The sequence below is a fragment of the Temnothorax longispinosus genome, chromosome 11 (assembly GCF_030848805.1).
Source record: "Temnothorax longispinosus isolate EJ_2023e chromosome 11, Tlon_JGU_v1, whole genome shotgun sequence".
Classification (NCBI taxonomy): Eukaryota; Metazoa; Arthropoda; class Insecta; order Hymenoptera; family Formicidae; genus Temnothorax; species Temnothorax longispinosus.
This window is the reverse complement of record NC_092368.1, coordinates 2,684,949-2,702,027: the sequence shown is the minus strand read 5'-3', so window position 1 is coordinate 2,702,027 and position 17,079 is coordinate 2,684,949. Positions and strand designations below refer to the sequence as shown.

At 45.4% G+C, this 17,079-nt stretch overlaps 1 protein-coding gene across 1 annotated transcript in view; it reads left to right on the top strand.

The window, feature by feature from the left end:
* Nucleotides 1-3,528: 3,528 nt before the first annotated feature.
* The window catches only part of LOC139822527 (protein bric-a-brac 1), a 287,526-nt gene continuing 273,975 nt past the window's right edge, over nucleotides 3,529-17,079 (top strand). The window contains exon 1 of the mRNA XM_071794332.1: nucleotides 3,529-3,657. The gene's annotated coding sequence lies outside the window, so the exon portion shown is untranslated. The remainder of the gene's footprint in view (nucleotides 3,658-17,079) is intronic.

The window sequence follows — 17,079 nt, the reverse complement described above, 5'->3', positions numbered from 1 at the left end:
CACGTAAGTGGTGTAAAATGACGGACCGGAAAATTCGAAAACAACAGAAATGCAAATATAGAAAGACACCGAATCCAATTTGGCGACGATGCAATTAAGATGCGGAAAACAAATGAACGCAAGTAACGGCCGTGCATAAAAAAGGGGGAGGGGAGGAGGAGAAGGCGAATTTTATTACAGGTACGGGGGAAGCGGGGAGGGAGAAGAAATGCAGCGCGAAAAGTTTATTTAACGGAAGAGAGAGAGAGAGAGAGAGAGAGAGAGAGAGAGAGAGAGAGAGGGGAGAGGGAGAGGAAAAAAGTAGGAAGCGGGAGGATGGAAGGCAGCGCGAAACGCACGAACGGAGACGGCCGGCGGTCGGGCGCGTTTTAAGCGTCGTCGATCAATTAAATCTTTAATAAAAGGACTTCGTAACCAGATTTCGCTTACGAGATAATAATGCGCATTACGGCAGCTCCGATGCGTGAGACGACTCGCGCTCACATACGCACCCACCCACGCACGCATGCATACACGCGTGTATACATGCACAGGGTGTCCCGGCCGGAAACGCGCGCGCGCGCGCGACCTCGCGCCAGCGTAACGTTATTTTCTAATTTCCCATTCATGGGCTACCGTTTAGTTTCGATTTGCCGCTTCGTTACGACGCCAAGAGATTTACACGGTCAGATAGGATTGTTGCATGCCGCCACCTACCCCGCGCGCCTCCCCTCCTCCTTCTCCTCCTAACCGAGTTTTATATAACCATCTTTCGTCACCGCGCGCGCGATCTCTCTCCCCGAGATATCTCGCTCCGCGATAATCTTTTCTTTCTGCCTTTTTCTCTCTGTGTTTCTTTCCTTTTTTTATCTCTCTTTCTCTTTCTCTCTCTCTCTATTCGTCCGCCGGTCTTTCCTGGAAGATAATGCTCGGCCGCGCGCACTTTGCATTTCAAATGCGAGAGAGCCGGACGAACCCGGGGATCGATCGCGAATCGCGAGCGTACCGAGCTAACAACGCTAAAAGGGAATAATTTCGACGGCGATACCGGGCGATTAGGCTAGCGGCGGTAGGCGCAGCGCGCCTACGTTGCGCGGCGCAAAACGCGGGGATTGCACTTTGTGCCGCACAACGCACGCCGCGAAATCCGAAGACGAGGTGAGGGTCCGTGGTCTTACAGTTAATTGATTTCCGAGAAGAGCGAGAACGCGTTCCGGTTATCTCTTTTTCTTTCTGAAAATGGAAAGTATCCCTCTCATGAATATAAATGATTATTACAACAAAATTATTATAACGAAAACTCGCTTTTCTTAGATACTTAATTTTTAACGTCGACGGCCGACTCTCTCTCTCTCTCTCTCTCTCTCTCTCTCTCTCGAGAATCTTCTGGGATCCCCAGTCCTGATATAATTTAAAATACGGAGCGCGCTCGCGTTAATTTAAAATAACGAGCCGCGGAAATCTGCGCTGCCGCGTCGTCGTCGTCGTCGTCGTCGTCGTTGTCTGCGACTCGGCGACGCGACGCGGCATTCGCCCGTTTTTCGCGAGGGCGATCTTCGTCGCGTCTCACGAAGCGTCCGACCGACGAGAACACCAGCGGTCTTCTGCCACGGGTAACCGATTTTTATTGGGACTCGATAAGGGAGAAAAATTTTATCGCGTTTCCGGCGACCACGAAACGGATGGAGAGAAAGAAGAAAGATGGAACGAAGGGGTTATACAGGGTGCGCTTAAAAGGAGTAGAAATTTTTCGTTTAAAAATGAAGTGATTGTATATGTAAAATTGTGTGACTCTCGGTTTTAACCGAAAAGCCGGTTTTGAAACAAAACATAAAATATCACCGATAAATATTTATTACTTCTGTCGTACTTTCGTAGAATTATGAAAATTATAGCTGTCATTTTATACGAAATTTTTTTCTTAATTGTTAGCAAGTCTTTTTTCTTATCTTCCTATAAATTTTCGAAAATTTATATATATACTTTACCGAATATATTTACACTATAATTGACACTGTTAACATATGGTGTAGTTTCGCAGTTTGCATAATGAATCATTTAACGTTGGAACTTATAATTTTTTATCGAACTATGCTTGTACGAGAGAATTTAAATACCAGAGAAACCATATTTTACAGTTAATCTCTACTAAACTCTCGTTCGAAAGAAGGATTCGATGTCTCGTTAATTTTCGGCATATTTAACGTTATAAATCGAACAAAGCTATTCGAATCTTTGCCAAGTAAAAATCCGTCGCAAATGGTACTATCGAGTTCCACCTTTTCAGGCGCACCCTGTATATATTTGTCGAGAGCGGGAGGAGGCGGGGAACGAAGACTGGAGAACAGAAGGGGTTGGTGGAGGGGGGGGGGGGAGCAAGGCAGGGAAAAATGGAGAAAAAGGTCGAGAGCGTGGTACGCCGTGCCCAACGAGTAATAAGTTAGTAATAATATTTTCACAATATCTCTCCTGGATTGGATGTTATTTCATTATATTTTATTGCCTCTTACTATTACTCTTGCCAGTGCGGAAACCTCCCTCGGATCCCCGCTCGCCTCCCGGTACCCTCCGCCGCCCACTCGCCACCCTCCTGGGCCCCCCTTTCGTCCCCCTTCGACCACCGACGCCGTCCCGCTCTGTTTTATTATCTCGAGCCTCTCTCCGCACCGAGGGAATTCACTCGCGGAACTCATTATTGAGGGGTTTATTCTGCTGTAACCGTTGCTCTCGTCACTCGCTTGTCTCCCTTCTTCCTTCTTCTCCGTCCGTCTCTTCCTTCGTTTTTTTTTGGCCGCGTACGTCAAACGCATCGCTCGCGAGCCAGTCTGTCAACGAGGCGTTTCCATTCTCCACCAAATTTTACTCCACTTCCCCATTCACGCGTAAATTATAAATAAATAGATATGTGTATGTATACATGTAAAGAGAAAAGAGAAAGAGAGAAATGTAAAAGATATTTTGGGATCACGCGATACCTAACACCATCGCTATAGTGTTGTGTTTCTCGCGAGTAAAAGATACGAGCTATACGATGAGTGAGATCATCCCGGGTTCTCCGCACGAGTGGGAAAAGTCAGCCGACCGATAAATCATTCTTTTACTTTGCCGCCCGTGCAATCTTCGCCACCACCAGTCGCGTATTTCTGCGGATTAACGTGTCTCGGAGGAAACGCGAAGGGTGGCTTGTATACACAAATAGAAGCCACTTTCGATCTTTAACCTTTTTTCGCTATAAATGCCACATACATACGTACCTATACGTGTCCAGCTGGGAACTTTGCAAAGGAGCAAGTAGAAGTTGAAATATAGAGATATCGGGTACCTATTAATAGAAGTGCAGTAAACTGCACATATCGCAGTCACGCGATCATAATTATCTCGTCTAGATAATTATATTGATTTAATATAGTTTTCGGAAGCGTGCGATCTCATACAAATTTTCGAGATTACTCGCCGGTTCATTTTGCTTTTCTCGGGCTTAATTCGGTCCGCGAAACCTCGCCGCTCACTTTTCTCAATCGCACCTCCTTTTTTTTCTGTTTCGTGACAGGCCGGAGGATCACAGGAAAAGCATCGACGCGCGGATGGACTTCGACGAGAGCAATGCACCGTGCGTGGAAAAAGCGCAGCTTCTACTGCGAGCGGTATCGACAGCGTACGAAGACATGTAACGTACAGGTGAGTTGTACCACTCGGGCATTACACGGCCGGGCGCACGTTGCAATTTCATGCGGAAAGTTTCGCCTTGATTCCACCTACGTAACGAGCGGCCGCGGCGTACCCCCTCATCGCCTCGGCTTCGATTTTCTCCTCCGCTTAAGGAAGCTCCGTTTTGAAAGCGAGAAACGACTCGCGTTACATGGACGAACAATGCCGACGGAGGGAGCAAAAAAAAAGGAGCACGCTCGATATATTGTACAGGGTGTCCCGAATATGTACTTTTTCCTGTCCAGACGATCGCATTTCAAATTGTCGAGTATGTAGTCACTAGTCAGTTTAACTTTCAGACGTTAAAATATTAATCTTGTTTAATCATTTTTATAAATTTCAATTATTAACGTAGCTTGGCTGTCGCATTGTTATATTTTTATCGAAATAAAATTAGCTTAAAATCAATAGAGAAACAAAGAGAGCGATTCTTGTACAGTTTTCTATGAATATTAGGAATTAATTTATTCATTGAATACCTTCATTATTACGCAAGTTTCTGAATAATTTCGCTCTATATGTTTCAAGACAAATATAATTTACGAATGTTATCACTTTTATAGATGAAATATCAAGCGAAGTCATCGTTTACCGTTATCATTCCCTTATCTCCAAGATAAAATTCTCATTATATATTTATTATCCGCGAGGACACGCGTGGCGCGAGAGAGAGAGAGAGAGAGAGAGAGAGAGAGAGAGAGAGAGAGAGAGAGAGAGAGAGAGAGAGCTAGCAAAGATCCAACGTCGCCCATAGTTTTTACCCGCGGTTCGGAAGGAAACGACGAACACCCTGTATAAATATCGGCGTGAGCGTCGCGCGTATTTGCGCGATATATTGCTCGTCGCGGCAGTCATGTGCACAAACTCGGCGACAGAAATAGCGAGTGTTGTCACCGAGAAATTGCGGCGGCCGATCATAAAAGTATTACATCAGCGGTCTGTAATGCTGCGCTCGCTCGCTCGCGCGCGCGTATATTATATGCGTTATTGCTGCAACGAGGCGCAGTGACACAATGTCGATTTGTCGCGACGACGATGCGATCAAACGTGTACGGCGCACACGTCGCCCGCGAAGCAAAGCGTAATCACCTAAATAACCACCGGTGACTGGTCGCTCTGCTTCTCACTCTTTCTCTCTCTCTCTCTCTCTCTCTCTCTTTCTCTCTCTTTCGCCTTCTCTCTTCGCGCTCCTTCCGCCCCTCGCGTCCCGAAGACGCGTCGAGTCGTTGGTTCGAGAAAATGCGTTGTACTTCGATCGGCGATGATTGCCCGTTGTATCGAGGAAGAGAGAATTTAACTTACAGTCGGCCTGTCGCCTGTTGCAATCTATGTCAGGAGTAACAAGCGCCGCGAGAGAATTCGCGGATTCTCCGGAGATACTTAAATTCGTTGACTGAGTCGAAGCTTAATAGAAGATTTGCTCTCGTGCAAACGGCGCGATCTTCATCGTTTTCTTAAATGGAGCATTTACATGAATCAATGGAGTTAGTCACCTTAGTATGTCACGGTTAATTAGTGGCATTTACTAATATATCTCGACCGCGTTATCTCTCCGACTTCGTCTTACGTATAACTGAAATATATCTGGATAACCTTATGCATATTGTTGCTCGCGATTCGCATAGATTTTCGAAATGTTCGAGATTAACAGGATTAGAAACAAGCGATCCACGCTTCGTCCTCCCGTTTCGTGTAATCTAAGTAGGACCTTGTCGGAAGGGGACATAACGGGCTCGCGAACGACGAACCCGGACGGGCCACGTATTAATATAAGCTTGGCGTGACTAATACAACAATTTATCCAGCTGCGGGCATTTAAATAGTTATGACCTAGGTCGCTGGCAACGAGGCGACGAGCGGCGATTTCGTCACGCGCTAACTCGCGCGAATTGAATTCGCCTCGGCGCTTTCGTGAATTAACTCCTTCGTGTCGCCCACGCGGCCCTCACCGATCGCCGCCTGGTCTCTATTTCTCTCCTTTTCTCCGGTCCCAGTATTCTTTTCGATCACTCGCCAAACAATCGGTACAGCTTTACGAGACGCATCGTCGACGGCTTTGCGGAGTCAACTTCGCTACCCTCTTAATCCAATAATTATGATAATGTGGCGGCAGACTCGGATAAGATCGGAGCGTAATAGAGTTAAAATTATTACGGACCGTTCGCACAACATCAGTTGGATTTAACGGGAATTTAACTAATTATCCGTAGACAAAATTAGAACGGGAGATAGAATTAGCTAAAACTCAGTTAGCCAGTTCAGTATGTAATTATTTATGGAAATTATTTCCTATAATATTAATATGTTCAACAAAAGATAAATTAAGATTGCTATTTTTCGCAGGTTAAACGATTCCTGTTTTCGCGTACGTCGATGATAAAAAGCGGCGAAATTTTGTGAACAAACGAAAATTCGATTCATTTATTATTCCGCTATTTTTTGATGTCCTGCCGACGGAAAGAAGCCCGCAGCGGCAAACGGACTGCGCCCTTCTGTTTTCCGTCCTGCGTAGGGGTGCCCGCGGGGTGTCCACCCTCGAAGCAGGACGTTTGGCACTCCACACATACACACAGCCCTCTTTTTAATTGTTATATTTATAAGGGGTTGTCTCGGGCGCTGCACACATGGCGGTTCCTCAGCTCCGGGGCTGGAGAACTCGGTTGTTTTTGGACATAGGTATTGGACAGACGTGCCCTTCTTTTCACCCTTCTTCCCGTTCTCCCTTGTAAATCGATACTCGCTCGTGAGGCTCGAACTCTTCGCGCAATTGGGTGACGAAGAGCAGAGATGAGCTTTATATAGGTATATGTACAATGTAAGAAGAATGGGAGCAGCTTCAAAGTATTTTAAATCCTATATTTTTTCATAATGTTTGTTACGAAAATATAATTGTAATAAAAGACTAACGGATTTTCGATTTCGATTCGTCGTTAAAGGAAATATCTTACAAGAATTAAAAACGTTTAACTACCTAGATTCGTTATCTTTCCAAAATTGCTAATACGAAAACTGCGTAATTTTCAATATTTTTCAATTTAATCGTGTTGTCGATGAAAGAAACTTGAAATATATTTAATAGAAAGGAACTTCTTGGCTTATTTGTCACTCTTAACAAAGCCGTTCTTCACACGATATTCTCTTACGATATTTCGCGACGTCGTACTATCCGTACGTCCGTACTGTCCGGTCAACGCATCCGGTCAAGCGGTAACAGGAGACCACGCGGCGGAGCTGGCGAACGCTGGGAAGATCGCGCGGATAGACGAAGCGAGCGAAGAGGCGAGGGAGCGCGGCAAGGAGAGAGAGAGAGGAAGGAACGGGTGGATGGGGCGAATATTGGACAACTAATTACCTAATCACTCATTATCCACCGCGGACTCCGGGCGCCGGTAGTTCGGCGCGCCAGGTACGTAGATAGAGGTGGAACGGGCTTGCCCGGAGGGCCATTGTGATACACGAAGCAGAATCATGCACGATCGTATATTATCGATGAGAGGACGGGGGGGATGGGAGGACGGTGGAACGGCACAGCGGCCATCCCTAAAATCCTCCCCCCGACCCCCCCCTGACCCCCGCGCTGACCCCCTGTCTCCCGCGCCGCACGAGAGTGTACCGAGGGCTCGCGTTTAATGTTAGCACGGAATCGGAGCCAATGACGGGGCGGAATCGCGATGCGGAAACGACGCTTCCTTTCTCGCACCTCGCACGAGCCTGCCCCGGCATTACCGGAATATCCCCCTCTTCATCGCGCCCTTCCGACTCGCTCAGAGAGCTCTCTCTTCCCCGTCTCTCGCTCTCTTCCTCGCTCTTTCTCCGTCGTGTCTTCGATTATACTGCTATTTTCGACCGTGGATGACGTCTGGAATAGATAACGGTTATCACTAATGGATCAAGCCGCTTCTAATACTGTTCCGGGGCGATAGTCTGCCCGCTTATCGGATTCTCAACAATGTTTCGGGAGTATCTTGATGAAGAAAGACAGACGAACTTGTCTTTCTTTATCGCGATTCTGTAGCTTTTTCAATTACGGGCGATTAGAAATTTAGAGCGAATTAAGATTAAGAGCAGCAAAGAAAATGGATAAAATCTTACGCTTTCACGACTGAACATGGCCTCAGAAAAATTTTAATTTAACAACGAATCGCAGAGATGATTAATGTTGGAATTTAAAAAGCGCCGAAAGACACGGCATCCAATCAAATTTTCTCTCAAGAAACTATCCAGGTATTTCGAAAGAAGATCCGTTGGAAGGGAAAGGAAGGAGAAGACGATACATACGTAGAAATTTATCAATATGGCTCGTATTTCTGACGACGCGTTCCGTCTATTTCCGCGGCTGTCACATTGGGAAAGTAATAGCTCTTCATTAAAAATTCAGCCCTCCCCTTCCTCCCGCCTTCTCTCTCTGTCTCTGATGTCCGTCTCGAAAATAACCGGCTCGTTTTGAATTCGTATTTTTTTCCACGTCGTTTTTAATTCGATGTAACGTAACGATCCGCCGATCCGCGAATGATTGTCGCGAAGTCGCCTTAAACGTTTATAACGACTCATTTAAATCGGCAGCTATCCCTGTCACGAGGGAGATATTAATCGCCCGCCGAACACGCTTCGTGCAGATGTAATCGCGGAACGAAAATATATATCCTACTCGCAGCATTTTATACCATTTTGAGCATTAATAAGAAATAAAAATATTCTTTCTCGAATATCTCGGCTAAACTTGGGCAACATAACTATGGTTTAATCAGGGTTTCATTGAAGAATGATTGTTTTCGAGCGCGTTTTCGAATAATCGTTTTTTTCAACCGCACTTCCATAAATATTCTTTCTTATTATCCTGCGATTTGTATACTCTAACTTATTACGAATTGACTTGAGCTACTTTACTTGGAATTTTAATTTTCAACGCACTCTTCAATTTTTAAAAAAAGTAAAGAAGGGATATAAATCAATATTTTATTAAAAGAAGAATAGTTTTTAAATTCATCGACGAGTTTGCTGCATAAAATTTGGCATTCTATATTATGTTTGTTTATTTCGTTATTCTTCTTTTAATTATTTAGCGGTTCTACGTTATACGGTAAAAGCCTGAAAGGCGCCAAAGACACGCTATGGATAAAGTCTGGTTCGCTGGCCTTCCGATATGAGCATTCTCGAGATTAGGATGCGGTAAGACAATCCGCCGGATAATCATGGTCGGAGGCTGGATGTCGCGCCCGGCGTGGCGTGGCGTGGTGGTCGTCGTCGGGTTAGTCCCCGACGACCGCGCGATGCGCGTTATATGGAGGTTTAGGCCAGCGGACCGAGCTAACTGTAATCAGAGTTGCGGCGTTGTAGTAGCGCGTTTCAGTCGCGTCGGACAGGACGGGAGGAATCCTTGGCGCTGCTGGATCGACCTGGAACGTCTCCACCACCTACCTATCTACCAACCTACCTACCGGCCAACGTTCGGGAGATCGTTGCGTGTCCCCGGATGCACGTGCTCGGGGTCACGGCTGTTCCCGGCCGATACTCGTCCTGGATGGTCCTTAATCCTCTTAAGTGCCGTGTGGCGCGACTAAATATCAATCACAGTTTATATCAACCCCGGTCGGTCGGTGCCCCGTTTCCCTCCGGGAACCCAGAGGGGCTCTCGCACTGCGGGGGCGTGAGGGGAGAGAACGACGTGGGCGATCGATCGCACCAAGAACTTGATCGGTAGCCCTTCGGGCAGTCGCGTTATAGCGCAATCATGAAAAGCCAAAAGGATACGATAATCAATATAATCATCTTATAAAAGTTCAGTGAAAAAATATTAAAGATATTAAATGACAAAAATTTGTCACTAAACTATTGCACGAGGAATATAACACATTATTCATATAACTCTGGTTTACTTCTCGCTTCGAATTTTAGTTTAAAAAAGAACTCTGTATATATTTTTTTTAAATTGTACTTCCGTTTTAAAAAATGTTAGAAGATGGAAAGGTTCGAAGCTTTCAGGCCTGCTTTACTTAGAACGCTTCTGTTATTTATGGGTCCTTTGTTAAAGTAAACTCTGACATCTTTGATGGCCATATTCCACGATAATATATTCCATTATGACGCTCATTCGTTAAGGATGATTCATGACTTGCACGCGCGATCGATCGAGCGTTGTTTGCCGAGAGAGAAAAAGGAGCACAGGTAACAGCCTGTATTTATAGGGCGATGCGATCAGTCGCGCTATCGCGTAGATCCATTTAAATACATTTAGGAGATTGCAAAAATGGACTATTGCAACGTCGATGAGTAGTAACTACTTATATTTATAGAGCTAGGTATCGTCGTCGCGTGGATACATTCGGGGTACATTTAGAAGATTGCAGAAATGAAGTTTCGCGCGCGAGTCGACCGACGTATAATTACGCGTTCAATTACGCGCGCCCGGCGATAAATACGGGCAACGCCGGGGCTATACATAAAAGAGTTTGCGAACTTAAGCTCGATTAATCGAAGGGCCGCTTCTTCGGGGCAGTAACACGCTACGCCACATTTCACCAACGGACAAAGATCGCGATAAGTCTTTTGTAATAAGCCAAGTCGCCGTGAAATTAATCTTAATTCTATCAAATACGGGCGCGTCGCGCTTATCTCACGACGTTTCGCAACATCGACCACATCTCGGTCTATCATATACCGATCTTCCTGGGGATCGATCGCGACGGAGGAGAATCTTTCCTTCGCCGCGCGACAGGTGCCTCTCCCACGGGATGCTCCCGCTTCTCTCTAACGCCATTAGAAGCTCGCGAAAATAGCGGCGCGGTGCGAATAGCAATGTTTGCACTTCGGTGCTGCTATTTCGCGAATACTGGCCCGGAATAATTCCGGGGGTAGCGCGAGGACTCTTTCGTCGAGCGTGGAATATTTAATGGGCGATGACGAGCGCCGTAAATAATTGATCGCATTAAGATTGCATCGGGTCTATAGTTGAGAGCCGCGGCACGTGACGCATCGCGTTCGCGTGCATGTGCGACGCCCGTGTGTGTATATGCGTGAGGCGCGGATTGCATGCGGACAACGCTTTCGTACGTGTGTCCGGTTATCAAAGAAAAAGAGAAGATAAGGCGAATATCGAGGGATAAAGCGTGGCGGGTTACGATCGGGAGAATATATAAGCGCTCGCGATCGTAAGCTTTCGAGCTTTCTGGAGGCAAGCGGCGCGACGCGCTTCGTCCCCCCTCGAGACGCGGGGATGACAGCCCCTGAATAATACAGCGGACTCGCGTCGAGGTTAGATATTCTTACGATCACCGCGAACCCTTCCCTTCCGCCGATACACGTTGCTAAATCGTCAATTATTCAGGCCACAGCTTGAGCATTTTCCCCGTTTCGATCGCGCACAAGTATATGAAAGTCCGGCCCCGGCCGGACATTGTTAACGGCATACGTAACGGCTTTCGTTTCGAATCCCTTATACCGAGAGAGCGCGGATTGTTCTCTTTACTCGAAGGGATTTTCAGCAATAATGCCGAGCCACTTGGATCGAATTTTACAGCTGCGAGGCAGCTGAATATCGCGATGAATCTTTGATGGGATTTAACATCCTCTTCCGGAGCTCTCGAATCTACTTCTTGACTTATTATCTTATAAACTTTTTCGATTTTTAATGATCATAAATGTGTAAGGATATTATATCGATACCACGGTCGAATCGACGAATAAATAAAAACTAGGAATCGATCGTATTTTTTTTTTTTAATTTATAACATTAGTCTTTGTACTATTTTACGAACTAATCTCTGTATACTCTTAAATCTATAGCTCTGTAAATTATTCATACAAATTTACTGTTGTCTGTTTCACATCTTATATATACCGCTATGTCCATTCTATACCCTTATCCTTTTTTAAACGCTGGAAATTGCTTAAAGTTTCTCTTGCGTCGAAACAAACTGCTATAAATCCAGGCGATATTTGAAGACAATTCGAATTTCGGATGTCCAAATTGTGCCCAAATAAAAGTTAAATTCAACAGCAATTTTGATATTTAGCTATTAGTCGAAACTAACAGTTGCATTGTCAAGTGCCGGATGAGAAAAAAGAGATTTCTAATTATACCGAATGGACCGGAAAAATTTTTTTTTCGCACGAAAAACTACACGTTTATCTGCATGCCGATAAAACATCTGTCCGAGATTCGTCACGGTAACAAACGTTTCGAGAAACTTTTCGTATTTCTGTGTATCACCGGTATTTCCGTTATAGATATACCAATCTCGAGCGACAATCAATTCGGAGTTTCTCGTCTCGCTGTCGCTAGTTAGAGCAATCGAATTGGTTCCAGTTGCTTTATCCTCGATCTCCGCTTCGCGACACCGGCTGTCTACCATCTTCCCCCCGCGTCCCTCCTCCGTCCTCCCGGGAGCGGGTTAACGAGATCGGGGGACATTTTAAAAGGAAAGAGCACCGCTGCCGGGAGAGGTGCCCCCTTTAATTATTCAGGCGCAATTAACACGTCAATAGGTCCGTTGCACCTGGCTGCTGTCTTCCGCCAAATATGTACGTTCGTGAGATGGCGCAGCCAAGTTCCCGTTCTCAAACATTTCTCTCTTTCTCCTTCTCTCTGTGTATTCATTTATAAGCTTTTTTTTCATCCCTCTTCAACGTTTCTCTCTCCTCGCGGAGACACGGAGAAGGGTTGTTCCCCCTCTTTCCGCCCGTCTCTTCTCACTTCGCTCTACACACTTTGTGTTCATCTCATTTTTATTTCACTCCTTACTCTCTTACTGCGAGCGTCTGGTATGAAATCTTTAGTCGTGTTGCCTATGGATTATGTTATTTCGTGCCGGGTCAATGCTTTCTTTCAAACAGTACTTTTGTACTCCATAAGATGGCAGGAGATCTTAAGCAACCGTTTGCGAATAGTATATAAATACATGCCTTTTGTCTCTCTTTAGCTTTCTCGCACTCTGATTTTCATAAACTTTATATTTTATTAAAAATTATAAATATACGTTTTCTTTATTAATTATTTTTCCTTCCTTTTTAATTAATACAGGTCAGGTTTATATCATATACCCTTCTTTGTCATTTATTTATTTCTCATAGTCGTCTTTTTTCTTTCTCATTTATTATTGTATGCATTTGTACATCATATATTTTTTGCGTATTTTTAATCATTAGAACACAAAGATAATTCCCGTGTAATATTACTTTCTTTCCAAGAAAAGTAGAAGGTCTATTCCTATAATGATTTTCGCAGCAGCGCCGGTTTTAACGTATGCTTTTCGAATATTGATGATTAATTATTTTCATGTAGTCGTATCAGCGCGCGCTCCGCGACTCGTTTGGTGATTATACACTTCGAATTATCGCCGCCGAGTTAATTATAATCCGCGGATCCGCGCTCGCGCGGATTAAACGCATTTCGACGTGGCAAACATAGATCGCTTACATCATTAACGTTCCCAATGTCATTACGCGAGTCTACTTTTAGAACTCTTCTTGCGAAGTTTTGCCGCGACGTTTTACACGGCAGCATAATAGACAGCTTTTTAAGTATTAAGCTATTCAAGCATTGATGGCCGATTGTTTCCCCGGGTCTTTCGTTTGCTTCTCGATAGACACCGATAACTCCCTTTCCGCCTATAACGCATCGCTGGCCGAAAATTTATTCAAGATCCAACCTGAATTACTTCGCTAAACGAAATCGCAATTAAATTCTTAACACTTGGAGGAGACGACATAGCGAGAATAGTCAGGAAAAACATTGCAACACCCAACGGCGGTCGGATACAATAAATGGTGTAAAATCTTTCCGTGCAGCAGAAGGTAGGCGTAAAACGACGCATCGAATTTTTATTTTCGTTCCTTTCCGTCTTTCAGATATTTATGGAGATTTGTACCCGTAGAATTGCCCGTGAATAATTTCTCTCTCGGATGCTTTCTTCCTAAAAAGGATGAGAGGGACGAGCGGGGCCCTCTCGGCAAAGCCGGCGTTTGATGCTGTCCAAGAAGGTCCTGCTGCTTTATTGCGCTCGCGACCGGTCACGCGTTCGCGTAAATAATGCAGAAAAGGGGTTGCGGAATAAACTGGTATGAGCCCGCTTGAGTTTTCATCGTGCTTCGATCGCGCGCGCGCCGCGCGTCCCCGAGAACAACAACGTCCCCGGTCGATAACAATTTAATTCTTTTTTAACTCGTACACGAAAAGCGGCGCGACGAAAGGGTCGTCGTACCATAAAAGTAGCATATATGTCCGGCCGCGGATAGTTTTAACAACTTATAGGCTCGTTGGAGTATTACGTATGCAAGAGCGATGTCCTGCCGAGAATAGGTATAATGAAACGTTCGCCTCTCCCGACCGATGTGAACGATCACATGCTCGTCTATCCCTGAATATATATCAATTGCTACGAGCGCTTTTGATTAACGCGAGGGCGTCATTTCGAACGAAATCTGATCGGCTCTCAAAAATTCAGTCAATTCTACAATCTTTCCACCGCGGCTTGGCTCATAATGGTATAATAGACTTTCACGATCTTTAAATCATCACTACTTGATTCTCAGATTTAATTTCGCAGTATCTGAGCGTTTCGAACATTGAAGTCTAGGAAATGGATTGTTGAAGCATCATCGTTTCGATCTTTGAAACGTTAAAGTCTGTGTGATAAAATTTTTGAAATTTGCGTTTTATTATTCCAACACCATTTTTGAAGTACTGATCTTTCGATCTTCGACGAGGACAAAAATGAAATGAGACGTCGCGCAATTGATCGCGTAGTACGGGCAACTAATTTCTTAGTTCGAGGACAGGATCGAAAAGGATCTGTTTCGAGGCACCATAGAGGTGGCACTCGCTATCGACAACCTTGTCTTGTGGTCCTATAGGTATACACAGGTCCATGTATACAGATACATATAGTATATACTGGGTGACGCCCGAACGAGAGAGAGAACGCGGCGGGGCGACAGGGGGCGAGCGGGAGGGTTGAAATGCGGGGTCGCAAGTCGGTATTGTCGTCGGTTACAAATCAAATACCCGATATCATTGTTCGGTACAAACCAACCCATCCACTCGCCCCCTTTCTCCCGCTTTCTCCCGCACCGCACCGCACCGCACCGCGTCCCCTTCTGCAACGTTAACCTCGTGCACAACCTGCACGCTCCGCAGCGACTACGACTAATAACTACTGCCAGCGTATGCGGCCGTGTGCGTGAATGTTGCTCGAACACAATGGCCACGATGACGACGACGACGACGACGACGACTACGACGACGACTACGACGACGACGACGACGACAGCGTGTAAGTGGAGAAAACATTTCTGCTACTCGGCATGAAGTCCTGCCATCGCAGCTGAAACGCGCTGTACCTGCTGAGAGAACATGGTGAACAACCCTTTTAACCCTTTGCCACTTCGCTGCGAAGTACAGTTTATACAGGATGCCCCAGAACTATAATACTTCTCTCCACTATGAGTTACAAGTGTCAACTTAAGAAGAACAGAGAGAAAATCTTTTCTTTATAGTCGTAAATATCAAAAAAGGATAATAATAAATTATTGTATCTTGAGATGTATATAACTTGTGAATTATTAAAAAGATATAGATTTAACATATACAGGTCGAACGTTGATACAAATTAGATTATTAATGCCGGCAGGATAACAGCGTAAATCCAATTTTCATTATTTTTAGAAATAAAACAATTAATTTTTAGAAGTACTTAATGTAAAGTCCATTAAGAATTAAGCCCTTAATGTAAAAGCTCAGTGAGAATTAATATAAATAGAGTTTTAATACATAAATAACAAGTTCATCATACTTTTCTGAAAGTATGAAAAACTCGTTATTTATATATTAAAACTCTATTTATATTAATTCTTACTGTTTGTCTTACATCTGTTTGTCTCACATACTGTTTTTAAGTGAAACGTGCTCTCGACAAATCCCGCAGGGATAAACGCGAGATCCTACTCACGTGTGCCCGATTATGTTCGTACGAGTTTTCATCACTGCGCAATCATCAGCCGCAAAATCGGATTGGTCTCGTCGTACGAGGGGGATCGCTTCGCCTAGGCCTCTCCTCGTCGTCTTCGACGCCCGGATTCGCCGGTTACGGATTGAAACGGATGCGCATATAATGCCGGATACATTTCTGAGCGAGAGGGAAAGAGAGAACACGTTCTTAGGGAGATTTCCCGATCGCGCGCGTCTCCCCTTCCTTTCCTCGGTAGCGTGGGAATGTGACCATTTAAATTAGTTACAACATCGAACGCGAAAGGTAAAATACAGGTTGTTGCAGACGTCACGTACTTTCTCTTGACTATATGATTGCTCTTTGCAGATTTTACCTCGAGTTTACCTCCGATATGCTCGAATACTATTTTGTTATTCCACGAATCTCAAGATTTAGATTTCTATTTTTGGAATTAAAGGGAACCCAATTGAATTGCGATATTAACCAGATCCTCTGATTCGTGATTCGATTTCATTACTTCGATTAAGACTGACGAACTTCTTATTCTCTTCTGGCACGTGCTTGTCGCGAATTTGTTAGACGGCGTGTATACAAACTTCGACATCTGATAGCTTTAATCGTCGTAGCGGCATGGAGGAACGGAGGAGATTAGGGTAGAGAATACCGTCGGTATTTAGAAGACATTTCGATTACGCCTCCTCGGAAACGAGAGGCTGCGAAAGGGGTAAAGCAAGTACCGACGGCGCGAGTGTCGCGAATTGTCGCGAGTATACCGCACTCGCGCGTGGCACCCGCTCGTCGTGTAGCATGGCCATGGTAATTAATCAGCGGGTTAATTACGGCTCAGTCGACGAGTCTATTCCTGCATCGGCGAGGACTCGAAATATTCACGCGGATGGCTTTCCTAGTCGCGTTAGGCAAGTTATACGGGGGACGGGGGGGAGGACCGGCAGGGAATGAGAGGACAGAGGGGGATGAGGAACACGAGAGAGGAGAGACACGACCAGAAGCGCCGGATGGACGAGGGGGACGCGGCCGAGGGGCTGCCAGTGGGGGAGGGCGGAGGGAGCAGCAGAGACTCGGCTAGGCATCGCCACCCTGGAGCGGGCGATTAATGATTCAGGGGCAGAATTTCGCGATGCTGAAATATTAAGCGTATAACCCTCTCGCTCTCCACTACCCCTCTCCTTCCACTCTCCGCTCTTACCTCTTCTCTATCTCCCCACTCTTCTCCGTACAGCCTGCTGTCCCATGCTCCCTTTCTCTCCGTCATCCCCTCGGCGCCTCCTTCGCACCCTCTCTTTCCTTTGCACGCGTATAGGATACTTCGCTACCTCCTGTATTTCCCAGGTCTCACTCTTCTCTCTCTCTCTCTCTCTCTCTCTCTCTTTTTCTCTCTCTCTCTCTCTCTCTCTCTCTCTCTCTCATGCTGTCTCGCGTCCTCGCG